This window comes from Mobula birostris, chromosome 26 (genome assembly GCF_030028105.1).
Source record: "Mobula birostris isolate sMobBir1 chromosome 26, sMobBir1.hap1, whole genome shotgun sequence".
NCBI classification, from domain to species: Eukaryota; Metazoa; Chordata; class Chondrichthyes; order Myliobatiformes; family Myliobatidae; genus Mobula; species Mobula birostris.
Window position 1 is genome coordinate 17664719 of NC_092395.1, and position 12482 is coordinate 17677200.

Here is a 12482-nt window from a genome sequence, read left to right on the forward strand (position 1 = left end):
GTCGGAGGCTCAAAATTTTCGGACGGGTGGATTCAGTGTCGGCTGTGGTCGGCTGCTTCCAAGGCATTGGCAAGTTGACGGTGCCTGGAGGTTTATGGTAGGGAGTTTCTCCCTTTTGCCGCTTGCTACCGGGGGCTCAGGAGTTGATTGACTTGGGGACTTTTGAGGCTTTTTTTTTACTGTGCCCATGGTTCGTTCTTCACCAAGTTATGGTATTGCTTTGCACTGCTGTAACTATATGTTATAATTATGTGGTTCTGTCAGTGTTAGTCTTTGGTTTGTCCTGTTTTCTGTGCTATCACTCCGGAGAAACATTGTATCATTTCTTAATGCATGTATGTATTTCTAAATGACAACAAAAGAAGACTGAGTGTTTTCATAATCTAATCTAATCTAATCAGCCAATCATGTGGCAGCAACTCAGTACATAAAAGAACACAGACATGGTCAAGAAGTTCAGTTGTTGTTCAGGCCAAACATCAGAATGGGGTAGAAATGTAATCTAAATGACTTTGACCATGGAATAATTGTTGGTGCCAGACAGGGTGGTTTGAGTATCTTAGAAACTGAATTCCTTGGATTTTCACTCACAACAGCCTCTAGAATTTACAGAGAATGGTGCAAGAAACAAAACCCCTCCAGTGAGCAGCAGTTCTGTGAGTAAAAGCACCTTGTTAATGAGAGGGGTCAGAGGAGAATGGCCAAACATGCTCAAGCTGACAGGAAGGTGGTAGTAACTCAGATAAACACACATTACATCAGCGGTGTGCAGAGGAGCATCTCTGAGTGCACAAGATGCCGAACTTCGAAGTGGATGGGTTACAGCAGCAGAAGACCATGAACATACATTCAATGGTCAATTTATTAGGTACAGGAAGTACATAACAAAATGGCCAGCAACTGTATATTCCATCCTATATTTAAGTTAATTAACAATATATAGCATCCAAAGTGCTCTTTTCTTCTACTTTTTTATAGAAGGGGAAGTCAGAGGGTTGAAGAGTCTGATTCCATGTCATATCACTGCAAGCGAACTTGTTGGGAATTCAAAGGCCGGATGTCTGCAAGTTTGAGTCTATTGGAGACTGGACTGCTCTCTAGGTTGAAGGTTTTGTCTGCTGACGTTTCCTGAAGCAGTTTTGGAGAGCTCTTGGTATGAGCAGCCATGCTGAATGGTTGTCAGGCTGCAGCATTAACTCTTGTTTCTCTCTCTATACTTGCTGCCTGACCCTCTGAGTATATCTGAATCTAGTCTTGATGAAAGGTCTCAGCCCAAAACATTGATTCTTTATTCCTTTCCATAGGTGCTGCCTGAGCTGCTGAGTTCCTCCCACATTCTGTGTGTGTTACTCTGGATTTCCAGCATCTGCAGAATCCCTTGTGTTTCCTCCTGCATCTGCAGTGTTTGGCTTTTGGAGCCATGCCCCTTGCAGCCCCTGAGTTTGTCCAGTTCCTCAACAATGAGTTTACAGAAAAAAGCCGGACATTACAGCATCCTAGACTGTTTCCATAGACAGAAACTTTCCCATATAAACCAGAATGTGCCTTTATCTTGCCAGTAGTTAGATAATTTAGAATGTGAGCACAGAATTAAGAACAGTACATGCAGGAGCAAGCCCTGCAAAGTTAATTGGAAATTAATTGGAAAGCAATCAAACGCCCAACTAACCTAGTCTCTTCAGCCTACACAAAGTGTCTGGGAATTAAACTGAAAACCTTTGTTTGATGTTTATATCACATGCATTCCCCGGCTCTTCCTTAACTTTAGTAGAATAAACATCCTGTTCGCCTATGGTTTGAGCTTCAGCACGTCAACGTGATTTATAAATAGACCAAACAGTAACCTGACCACTGAAAGCAGCAACCACAAATCCACCTACTTATAATAGCCACAAGCATTTTCTGAGAGCAGAAAATAATAAAAGTCCTAATTGAATAAAAGGAGTATTTTACTTGCCCTTAAACTGACAGTCTAGGAACTCTTTTTGGCCTTTGTATCTCTGATAGTTTCAGATCAACAATAGAACAATTTAGACTGGAATATTCATGACTTTTAACATTGCCAAGGGATATTTAATGCTGAGCTTGAAGAAAAAAACAGCTAATTAGACATACAAAGAAATAAATCATTAAAGAGGATAGTTGTGGGTTTAGTGATGTGGACTTTCCCTCTTTCTTTTCTGCCTTTGTGTACGAAGGCAAGTCAGCTATTACCTGAGGGTATTTTTCCAGAGTATTATGAACAAAAATACTTAAATTTCACCCCGGCCAGTGGTGGTAGTAAAGGCATATACATTAGAGGTACTTAACAATATCAGGCACATAGGTGTTAGAAAAATGGAGGTTTATGTAGGGGGGAAGGGTTAGAGTAGATTATAAAGTCGACACAACATTGTAGGCTGAAGGGCCTGAACTGTTCTGTCATCACAACCAAGAGAAAAACAGCAGATGCTGGAAATCTGAGCAACACGCGCAAGGTACTGAAGGAAGTCAGCAGGTCAGGCAGCATCTATGGAAAAAAGTACAGTCAACGTATTGGACCGAAACCCTTCAGCAGGAATGGAAAAAACAGCCTGAGGACTAGATTTAAAAGGTGAGTGGGGTTGGGGGGGGGGCGCGGGAGAGAGAAGCACTTGGTGGGGGGTGTCTGTACATTTTTTCCATAGATGCTGCCTGGCCTGCTGAGATCCTCCAGCATTTTGTGTGTGTTGTTCTATCTTCAAATAGTTACTAAAATGGTCTTTGTTTATTTAGCATTTTCATATATTACAAGCGAAGCAACAGTGTTTTTGATGATCAGGTGAAGGTCACAATGCCCTGATGAATGTTCAGCTGGCGCTTGTTCACAATATGTGCTAGTGCCTGGTCTGCACCACAACTCTTGGCAGGGTTAACGTAGAGTCAAAGGCAATATTTCCACTAATAGAAAATTTGAGAGGTCATACAATGTAGCAATTTAGATTAAAGAAGAAAACAGCCTGATGTGTGTTAGCATGCAGGCTGCTGAACTTCAGAGAGATTGGTGCTTACTTAGGCTGGAGTTTGAGAGTTTGTCATGGTAACTTGGGTAACAACATTATAGAATAATTCTGGAAACTCTTAGAGAAAAGGAAGAGGGTATCAGCAGTGGGCGTAAGCTTCAAAGAAGCTGATGAAGACATCGATAGGGCTTCTTATTATTGGAAAATACATGAAGTTTTACGGTAAGGTCAACTGAGCATCAAAGGTCACAGAGTACTGAGCTTGCATAAGCATTTGGAGTCATAGAGGCATACAGGCCCCTCAGCCTACCATGTTAATGACAACTATCACAATAGTCCTGACGAAGGGTCTCAGCCCAAAACGTCGACTGTACCTCTTCCTAGAGATGCTGCCTGGCCTGCTGCGTTCACCAGCAACTTTTATGTGTGTTGCTTGAAAACTTGTACTTCTTGGCTAAAAGAAACATCCATCCTTCTGTTATAAGACGAAAGATGAACTCTTGATCTCTAAATCTGCCTCATTGTGGCATCTGGACTTTATTTGTTCATATATGCTGTACTTTCTCCGCAACTGCAACATTGTATTCATAGAACATGGTGCACAGAAGACTACAATACAGTCTCTTCAAACCTTTAACCTACTCCAAGGTCAATCTAATGCTTCCCTCCCACACTGCCCTCCGTTTTTATTTCATCCATGTGCCTAGCCAAGCATCAAATGTCTGTAATGCTTCTGTCTCTACCACTACTCTGACCAGCATAGTTCACTCTGTAAAAAAGAACTACCACTGATGTTACCCCTATACTTCCCTCCAATCTCCTGTTCTGACTTTACTTGCCTTGGCAGGTCGTGGCTGTGGGCTCACTTCTGGGGACTTTACGTTTTGAAGTTTTAATGTTTTGTGTGTTATTTGTTCGCTTTTTGCTGCTTGCATGATTTGTTCTTTTTCTCGCACGTCAATAATAAAACAATTCATCAAGCAGCCATTTGAGGAAAGATATGCAGTCAGGATATGGAGCATATAACAGCACATGCATACAGGTTACTTAATGATGTTCTAATGAATATAAAAATATAAAATGTTCCTGACTGACTGACAGAGTATCACTCTTTTCCTTGGAGCGAACTGTGCAGGTTAAGCTGATGTCAAACTTGAAGAGTTTCTGGTTCATCAATGCCTTGACAGCAGACAAGACATCGGGGTGGCGGGGCGGTGGTGGTGGGGGGGGCGCGGTTGGTGTTGAAAATCCTGGCAAGTTAGAGCTGACTGTTGTCAACAAAGGTATAAAAGCTAATTGTATTCCTACACTTCATTTTACCAAGTGTCTCCTTGTGGCTAAGCATGACAAGGGGACTAACAAATAGTGGAACCTAAACACGAGGAATTCCGCAGATGCTGGAAATTCAAGCAACACACATCAAAGTTGCTGGTGAGTGCAGCAGGCCAGGCAGCATCTCTAGGAAGAGGTACAGTCGACGTTTCGGGCCGAGACCCTTCGTCAGGACTAACTGAAGGAAGAGCTAGTAAGAGATTTGAAAGTGGGAGGGGGAGGGGGAGATCCAAAATGATAGGAGAAGACAGGAGGGGGAGGGATGGAGCCAAGAGCTGGACAGGTGATTGGCAAAGGGGATATGAGAGGATCATGGGACAGGAGGCCCAGGGAGAAGGAAAGGGGGGACGGGGGGAAACCAGAGGATGGGCAAAGGGTATAGTCAGAGGGACAGAGGGAGAAAAAGGAGAGTTAGAGAAAGAATGTGTGTATATAAATAAATAACGGACGGGGTATTTGGGGGAGGTGGGGCATTAGCGGAAGTTAGAGAAGTCAATGTTCATGCCATCAGGTTGGAGGCTACCCAGACGGAATATAAGGTGTTGTTCCTCCAACCTGAGTGTGGCTTAGCCACACCTTATAGTGAAATAGTGGAACCTACCAGCATTATGGTGGTAGGGATTGGGCCGGAGCTCATTGTGGGCTGTTCTGGGCATAGACTATGAAGTGGAGCTGGTGGAGTGTGGTTACCCTTGTCATCTGTATCAGAAAATATGAGGCATAATGCATTCATCTGTCTTGGTAGTGCATGTAGAGCAGAAATTGTGAAGAATGACAGCGGAGCTGAGAGAAAAGCATCAACTTGCACAACATAAAAATAAATTCTGATGGACCTCCTGCTGAACATACAAGTCATAAACCAAACTGATGCAACTAAAGAGTGATAATCATACAAGCTAAAAATTAGATTTCATTTGCTTTGCATATTTATTATTTTCAAGGGACCGTCAATGGCCAATGTATAATCAACAATGTTATAAACAATCTAATGAATTTGTTTCAAAATAAAGCCATTATTCCTTACAACTCAATTAGATTGGAACTGTGAAAATGAAGGATGTAATGACTTAATCAATTTATTGGCTGATTAATAGCAAAAGGATTTTAGCATTTCAACTCATTAATCAGCATCTCATTCATGCCTTATGGGTTTTGCTTTCCTCACTGTTCAGACACTATTGACTAATAGGATGGAAGCTCATTTTTAACACATTCCTTTCTCCCTCATTACTCTCAAACAGGAATATTTGACCAGTGTTGACTCAGTTCTCAGGAGCAAGTGAAGTGTGAGAGCTCATAGTCCCCGTGGAAGACTGCCATTCTAACTTCCTCCCTTTCAGTGGTGCACCAGCAGAGCTGCCGATGAAAATGGACGTGCCTCTCTCCCTCCGGTCCAACCATAAAGCCATAGATTCAGAGCAAATCCAGTTCTAGCCTTAAACTAGGTAGAGATATTGGACTAATCTGATGCCTCTTTTACAGCGTCAGAATGAATCCTGTTGACCCAGAAAGTCTTAACATTTTTTTCAAGACTTAATGCCATCACGCACCCCGACCTTTTGCAATAAAATCAGAAATAAAGAAGATTAGAGTTAAAAGTAAGAGGTGATGACTCTAAAAGGCAGCATCCACCATTAAGGACACCTATTACACTGGATGTACTTTCTTCGTATTATTACCAGCGGAGAGGAAGCACAGGAGCCTAAAGACCCAGACGGCACATTTTGAAAACCTCTTCTTCCCCTCTGCCATCAGATTTCTGAACGGACAATGAACCAATTCATGAGCAGTACCTCACTACTTGTGCTCTTTTTATACTAGTTATTTAAATCATATTTTATATAGAATATATATATTTCTTATTGTAATTTATAGCATTGTTTATGTATTGCACTGCACTGCTGCCACAGAACAACAAATTTCATGACGTACGTCAGTGATATTGATCCTGAAAAAAAAAGTAAACTACGTCAAGGACATCATTTTGTCTGGTCTGCAGAAATCCTGCAGTGATGATGTGAATAACGTTTATGGCTTTTCCAAGGAACTTCTGCTGGAGTTGGAGTGGATCATTAAGAGAATACTCTCAGCAGTCAAAGGCTTAAAATTTATCTAGTTCTTGCTTTGGTTTTACAGACTTGTCAAAATAAAACTGGTAATATGTGTTGACAGTTTTTCAGATGTTAATTCCTGTTACTATCCTGATCCATCTTTGTCTTTCTGTTTGCAGTAAATTGACAGAGGAATGCCATAAGATGGATAAATGTATTCATCTGAGAAGCTTGAGTCAGACCTGACTTTTCTAAGGTTAGTAGATGCATCATTGAACATAAATCCAACATGGTCAACCATTGGGATTTCATTAGCTTCTTGCTTGGCTTGGATTTCGACTGTTGTGCTTTCAACAGTAGCATAAAAGCTCGGGAAGAATATCAGCTTTCCTACCACTTGGTGACAAAGTTAATGTTCAATAATCGGAGTCAGAGACACTCCTGTGCATTCTCTTTGAGAGCTTCACACAGCTATGCTGCTGAGTCAAATCCAAAGAACACAGATCCAGCTGCTTTAGTTACAAAAAAAACCCAGAAATGTTGGAAGAACTCAGCCATTCAAGTGATATTTGTGGAAAGAGAAAATAGTTGATGTTTTGGGTCAATCATCCTTCCTCAGACCTGGGTGTTCTGCACTTTCTCTCTTCTTCCCTTCTCAGCACCCAGCCAGAATCAGAATCAGGTTTATTATCACCAACATGTGACGTGAAATTTGTTAACTTAGCAGCAGCAGTTCAATGCAATACATAATCTAGCAGAGAGAGAAAAAAATAATAAATAAAGTAAAACATAATAATAAATAAACAAGTAAATCAATTACATATATTGAATAGATTATTAAAAAATGTGCAAAAACAGAAATACTATATATTAAAAATGTGAGGTAGTGTCCAAAGCTTCAAAGTCCATTTAGGAATTGGATGGCAGAGGGGAAGAAGCTGTTCCTGAATCACTGAGTGTGTGTCTTCAGGCTTCTGTATCTCCTACCTGATGGTAACAGTGAGAAAAGTGCATGCCCTGGGTGCTGGAGGTCTTTAATAATGGACGCTGCGTTTCTGAGACTCCGCTTCCTAAAGATGTCCTGGGTACTTTGTAGGCTAGTACCCAAGATGGAGCTGACTAGATTTACAACCTTCTGCAGCTTCTTTCAGTCCAGTGCAGCAGTCGCTCCACACCAGACAGTGATGCAGCCTGTCAGAATGCTACCACAGTACAACTATAGAAGGTTTTGAGTGTACTTGTTGACATGCCAAATCTCTTCAAACTCCTAATAAGGTATAACCACTGTCTTGCCTTCTTTATGACTTCATCAATATGTTGGGACCAGGTTAGATCCTCAGAGATCTTGACACCCAGGAAATTGAAGCTGCTCACTCTCTCCACTTCTGATCCCTCTAGGAGGATTGGTATGTGTTCCTTCGTCTTACCCTTCTTGAAGTCCACAATCAGCTCTTTCGTCTTACTGACGTTGAGTGCCAGGTTGTCGCTGCGGCACCATTCCACTAGTTGGCATATCTCACTCCTGTACGCCCTCTTGTCACCACCTGAGATTCTACTAACAATGGTTGTATCGTCAGCAAATTTGTAGATGGTATTTGAGCTATGCCTAGCCACACAGTCATGTGTATATAGAGAGTACAGCAGTGGGCTAAGCACACACCCCTGAGGTGTGCCCAGTGTTGATCGTCAGCGAAGAGGATATATTATCACCAATCCACACAGATTGTGGTCTTCTGGTTAGGAAGTCGAGGATCCAATTACAGAGGGAGGTACAGAGGCCCAGGTTCTGCAACTTCTCAAACTTTCCAATCTCCATTATTTACCCTGAGCATCAGTCTTATTATCTTTGCACAGATACTGTTTGATTGGTCAAGTTTTCCCAACATTTTAGCTTCTGCTTCAGGTTCCAGCATCTGCAGTGTTACTTGTTTTCCAACCTCTATAGCTGTTCATGATAGATCCAGCCACTCATCCTAGGATTTAACCTTGTGAATCTCTTCTGGACTGAGTTTGGAATTTAGAATCAGAATCAGAATCAGGTTTAATATCATCAGCATATATCATGAAATTTGTTAACTTAGCGGCAGCAGTCCAGTGCAATACATGATAATATAGAAAAAATGTAAATCAATTTCAGGAAGTATGTATATGTATCTTAAATAGTTACATTAAAAATAGTGCAAGAAAAGAAATAATAAAAAATGTGAGGCAATGTTCGTGGGTTCAATGGCCATTTAGGAATTGGATAGCAGAAAGGAAGAGTCTGTTCCTGAATTGCTGAATATGTGCCTTCAGGCTTCTGTACCTCCTTTCTGTTCGTAACAATAAGAAGTGGGCATGTCCTTGGTGATGGGGCTCCTTAATAATGGATTCCACCTTTCTGAGGCACTGCTCCTTGGAGATGCCTTGGATACTATGGAGGCTAGTACCCAAGATGGGGCTTACTAATTTTACAGCTTTCTGTAGCTTCTTTTGCTGTGAGCAGTAGCACTGCCCTCCCTCCCATACCCCACACCAGACAGCGATGCAACCTGCTCAAATGCTCTCCATGGTACACCTGTAGAGGTTTTTGATTGTTTTAGGTGTCAGACCAAATCTCCTCAAACTCCTAATGAAATATAGCCACTGTCTTGCCTTCTTTATAGCTGCATTGATATGTTGGGACCAGTTAGATCCTCAGAGTTCTTAACACCCAGGAACTTGAAATTTCTCACTCCCTCCACTCTGTTCCCTCTATGATTGGCGTGGGTTCCCTTGTTCTACTCTTTCTTAAGTCCACAATCAGCTCTTTAATCCTACTGACGCTGAGTGCAAGGTTGTTGGTCCGACACCACTCCACTAGTCGGTGTATCTCGCTCCTACACGTCCTCTCATCTCCATCTGAGATTCTGCCAGCAATGGTTGTATCATCAGCAAATTTATAGTTGGCATTTGAGCTGTGCCTGGCCACACAGTCATGGGTATAGACAGAGTAGAGCAGTGGGCTAAGCACACATCCTTGAGGTGCGTCAGTGTTGGTTGTCAGTGAGGTGGAGATATTATTAGCATTCCACACAGATTGTGGTCTTCCAGTTAGGAAGTTGATGATCCATTTGCAGAGAGAGGTACAAAGGCCCAGGTTCTTTAGCATATTCATCAAGGCTGTAGGAATGATGGGTTAAATGCTGAGCTATGGTCAATGAACAGCATCCTGACATAGGTGTTTATATTGTCCAGGTGATATAAGGCTGTGTGGAGAGCAATTGAGATTGCATCTGCTGTAGCCAAATTGAATTACTCCAGGTCTTTGCTGAGGCAGGAGTTGATTCTAGCCACAACCAACCTCTCAAAGCATTTCATTATTGTAGATATAAGTGCTGCTGCACAGTAGTCAATAAGGCAGCTCACACTAGTGTTCTTGGACACTGGAATAAGAGTTGCCTTTTTGAAGCAGGTGGGAACTTCTGACCATAGCAGTGAAAGTTTGAAAATGTCCTTGAATACACCCGCCAGTTGTTTTGGCACAAGTTTCCAGAGCCTTACCAAGTACTCCATCAGGGCCTGCTGCCTGGCGGGGATTCACACTCCAGAAAGACAGCCTGACATCAGCCTCTGAGACAGAGATTACAGGGTCACTGGGTGCAGCAGGGATCTTCACAGCTGTAGTTATATTCTCCCCTTCATAGCGGGCATAAAAGGCATTGAACTCGTCTGGTAGTGAAGCATTGCTGCCATTCATGCTATTGGGTTTAGAAGGTGTGCCCATCTAGTTTATATTTGTGTTGCAAACAACAGGAATTCTGCAGATGCTGGAAATTCAAGCAACACACATCAAAGTTGCTGATGAACGCAGCAGGCCAGGCAGCATCTCTAGGAAGAGGTACAGTCGACGTTTCAGGCTGAGACCCTCCATCAGGACTAACTGAAGGAAGAATGAGTAAGGGATTTGAAAGTGGGAGGGGGAGGAGAAGATCCAAAATGATAGGAGAAGACAGGAGGGAGAGGGATGGAGCCAAGAGCTGGACAGGTGATTGGCAAAAGGGATATGAGAGGATCATGGGACAGGAGGTCCGGGGAGAAAGACGGGGGGGGGGGACCCAGAGGATGGGCAAGGGGTATAGTCAGAGGGACAGAGGGAGAAAAAGGAGAGAGAGAGAGAGAGAGAATGTGTGTATATAAATAAATAACGGATGGGGTACAAGGGGCAGGTGGGGCATTAGCAGAAGTTAGAGAAGTCAATGTTCATGCCATCAGGTTGGAGGGTTTTTGGACTTGGGTTGCCCATTTTCCTGCTGTTATACCTTAAGGCAGCAATGCCACTGTGTGAGTGTAGGACATCCTTTGCCACACCACAGTGTTTGCCATTTGCCGATGCAGATGTAAGTCTTTGTTTATGCATAGATTTCATAAATTCATGTAGTGACATAGAGTAGACAGGGAGTATCTTTTTCCCAGGAAAGAAATGTCTAATACCAAAGGGCATGAATTGAAGGTGTAAGGGGATAGGTTCAAAGGGGATGTGAGTGGTAAGTTTTTTTACTCATAGAGTGGTGGATGCCTGGAATGCCCTGCCTGGTATGGTGGTAGAGGCAAATAGATTAGAGGCTTTTAAGAGACATTTAGATAGGCACGTGAATATGAGGAAGATGAAGGGATATGGATATTGTGTAGGTAGGGGAGATTAGCTTTTGTTTTTTAAAATTTATTTTTCAGCTGGATTGGCACAACACTGTGGGCTGTAGGGCCTGCTCCTGTTCTACGTTCAAATTGTACCATTTATTATCAGAGAATGTATACAGTATACAACCTGAAATACTTGTATTTGCAGACATCCACAAGAAACAGAAAACTCCAAAACAATGAACGACAGAAAAATGTTTGAAACCCGAAGCCCCCCTCCCTGTGCAAGCAGCAGGAAGCATCAACCTTTCCTCTCCACCCCCCCAACCACATCATGAGAAAAAGCACCAGCGGCCACCACCCACCAAGCAACAGCAAAGCTCCCAAAGGCAGACAAGCTTGAAGAGGCAGTCAGTTGGCACCATCTTCACTGCACCCACTCCTATGTTTTATGTATGTACATATTTTGATAATAAATTTACCTTAATGCTTCCATTTTATGAATGTTCCTGGCATTTATACAAAAATTATTTAAGATTAAATAAATATATTTTTAAAAAATTAAGCACCACTTAAAAATACCAAAGGTGTTTCTGAACCATTTAAAGTTTTAAATATTTTTCTGATGTTCATCCTTCTTCCTTGTAATTGCAAGATCTTCATTCAGTTGAACGAACCTGTGGAACCTGTCTCAGATCTAACTATGAGCAGGATCAGGTTCCCTGGTGAATTTAAGCAGACTTGTGTGTCTGTGACTGTTGGGTCCCACGCAGAGTCCAGCAGTAGCCTGTCAGGATGGATTTTCTGCAAGCAAACATGTCAGCATGTCTGGGAGTTCCTGGTTTGGATGTACAGTTTCTGATGTTCTAAACCTGCTGGCACTTACACTGCAGGTATCTTGTCTATTCTGAGCACTATCACAGCAAGAGATTATCAGTTAGAGGAAAAGATTTAAGATGTTCTGAATGCTTCTTTGCTTGATCCTCACTAACTCGTGGCCTATGAACTTTCCAGATGGGAAACGTTCCCTCTTCTTTCCAACCCCCCTTCAGGCAGATGACACAAAAGTCTGAAAGTGCGTGACAATTGGCTCAAGGACAGCTTCTATCCCACTGTTCTCACATTATTGCGGTCTCTTAGCATGATAAGATGGACTCTTAGCCTCACAATTTACTGAGCACCTCTGCACCATCTGTCACAAGTGGGATTTCCTGGTGGCCAAAAATTTTAATTCCCCTTCCAACGTGCGTATTCATGGCCTCCTCTTGTGCCAAGATGAGGCCACCATCAGGATGGAGGAGCAACACCTTGAATTCCATCTGGGTACCCTCCAATCTAATGGGATGAACATCAATTTCTTTTTCAGGTGAACAAATTCCACCCCCCTCTATTCCCCACTCTGACTTTTCACTTCTTCTCACCTGCCTATCACTTCCCCCTGGGTCCCCTCCTCCTTTCCTTTCTCCTATGGTTCACTCTCCTCTCCTATCGATCCTTTCTTCTCCAGCCCTTGACCTTT

General features: G+C 42.5%; 1 long non-coding RNA gene across 1 annotated transcript; it reads left to right on the forward strand.

Annotated features, from left to right (window-relative positions):
* Nucleotides 1-2197: 2197 nt before the first annotated feature.
* On the forward strand, nucleotides 2198-11450 carry LOC140188278 (uncharacterized). Its single transcript, XR_011883251.1, has 3 exons — nucleotides 2198-2593; nucleotides 6544-6620; nucleotides 11172-11450. It is a non-coding gene; the product is annotated as an uncharacterized lncRNA (long non-coding RNA).
* The last annotated feature ends 1032 nt before the right edge of the window (nucleotides 11451-12482 follow it).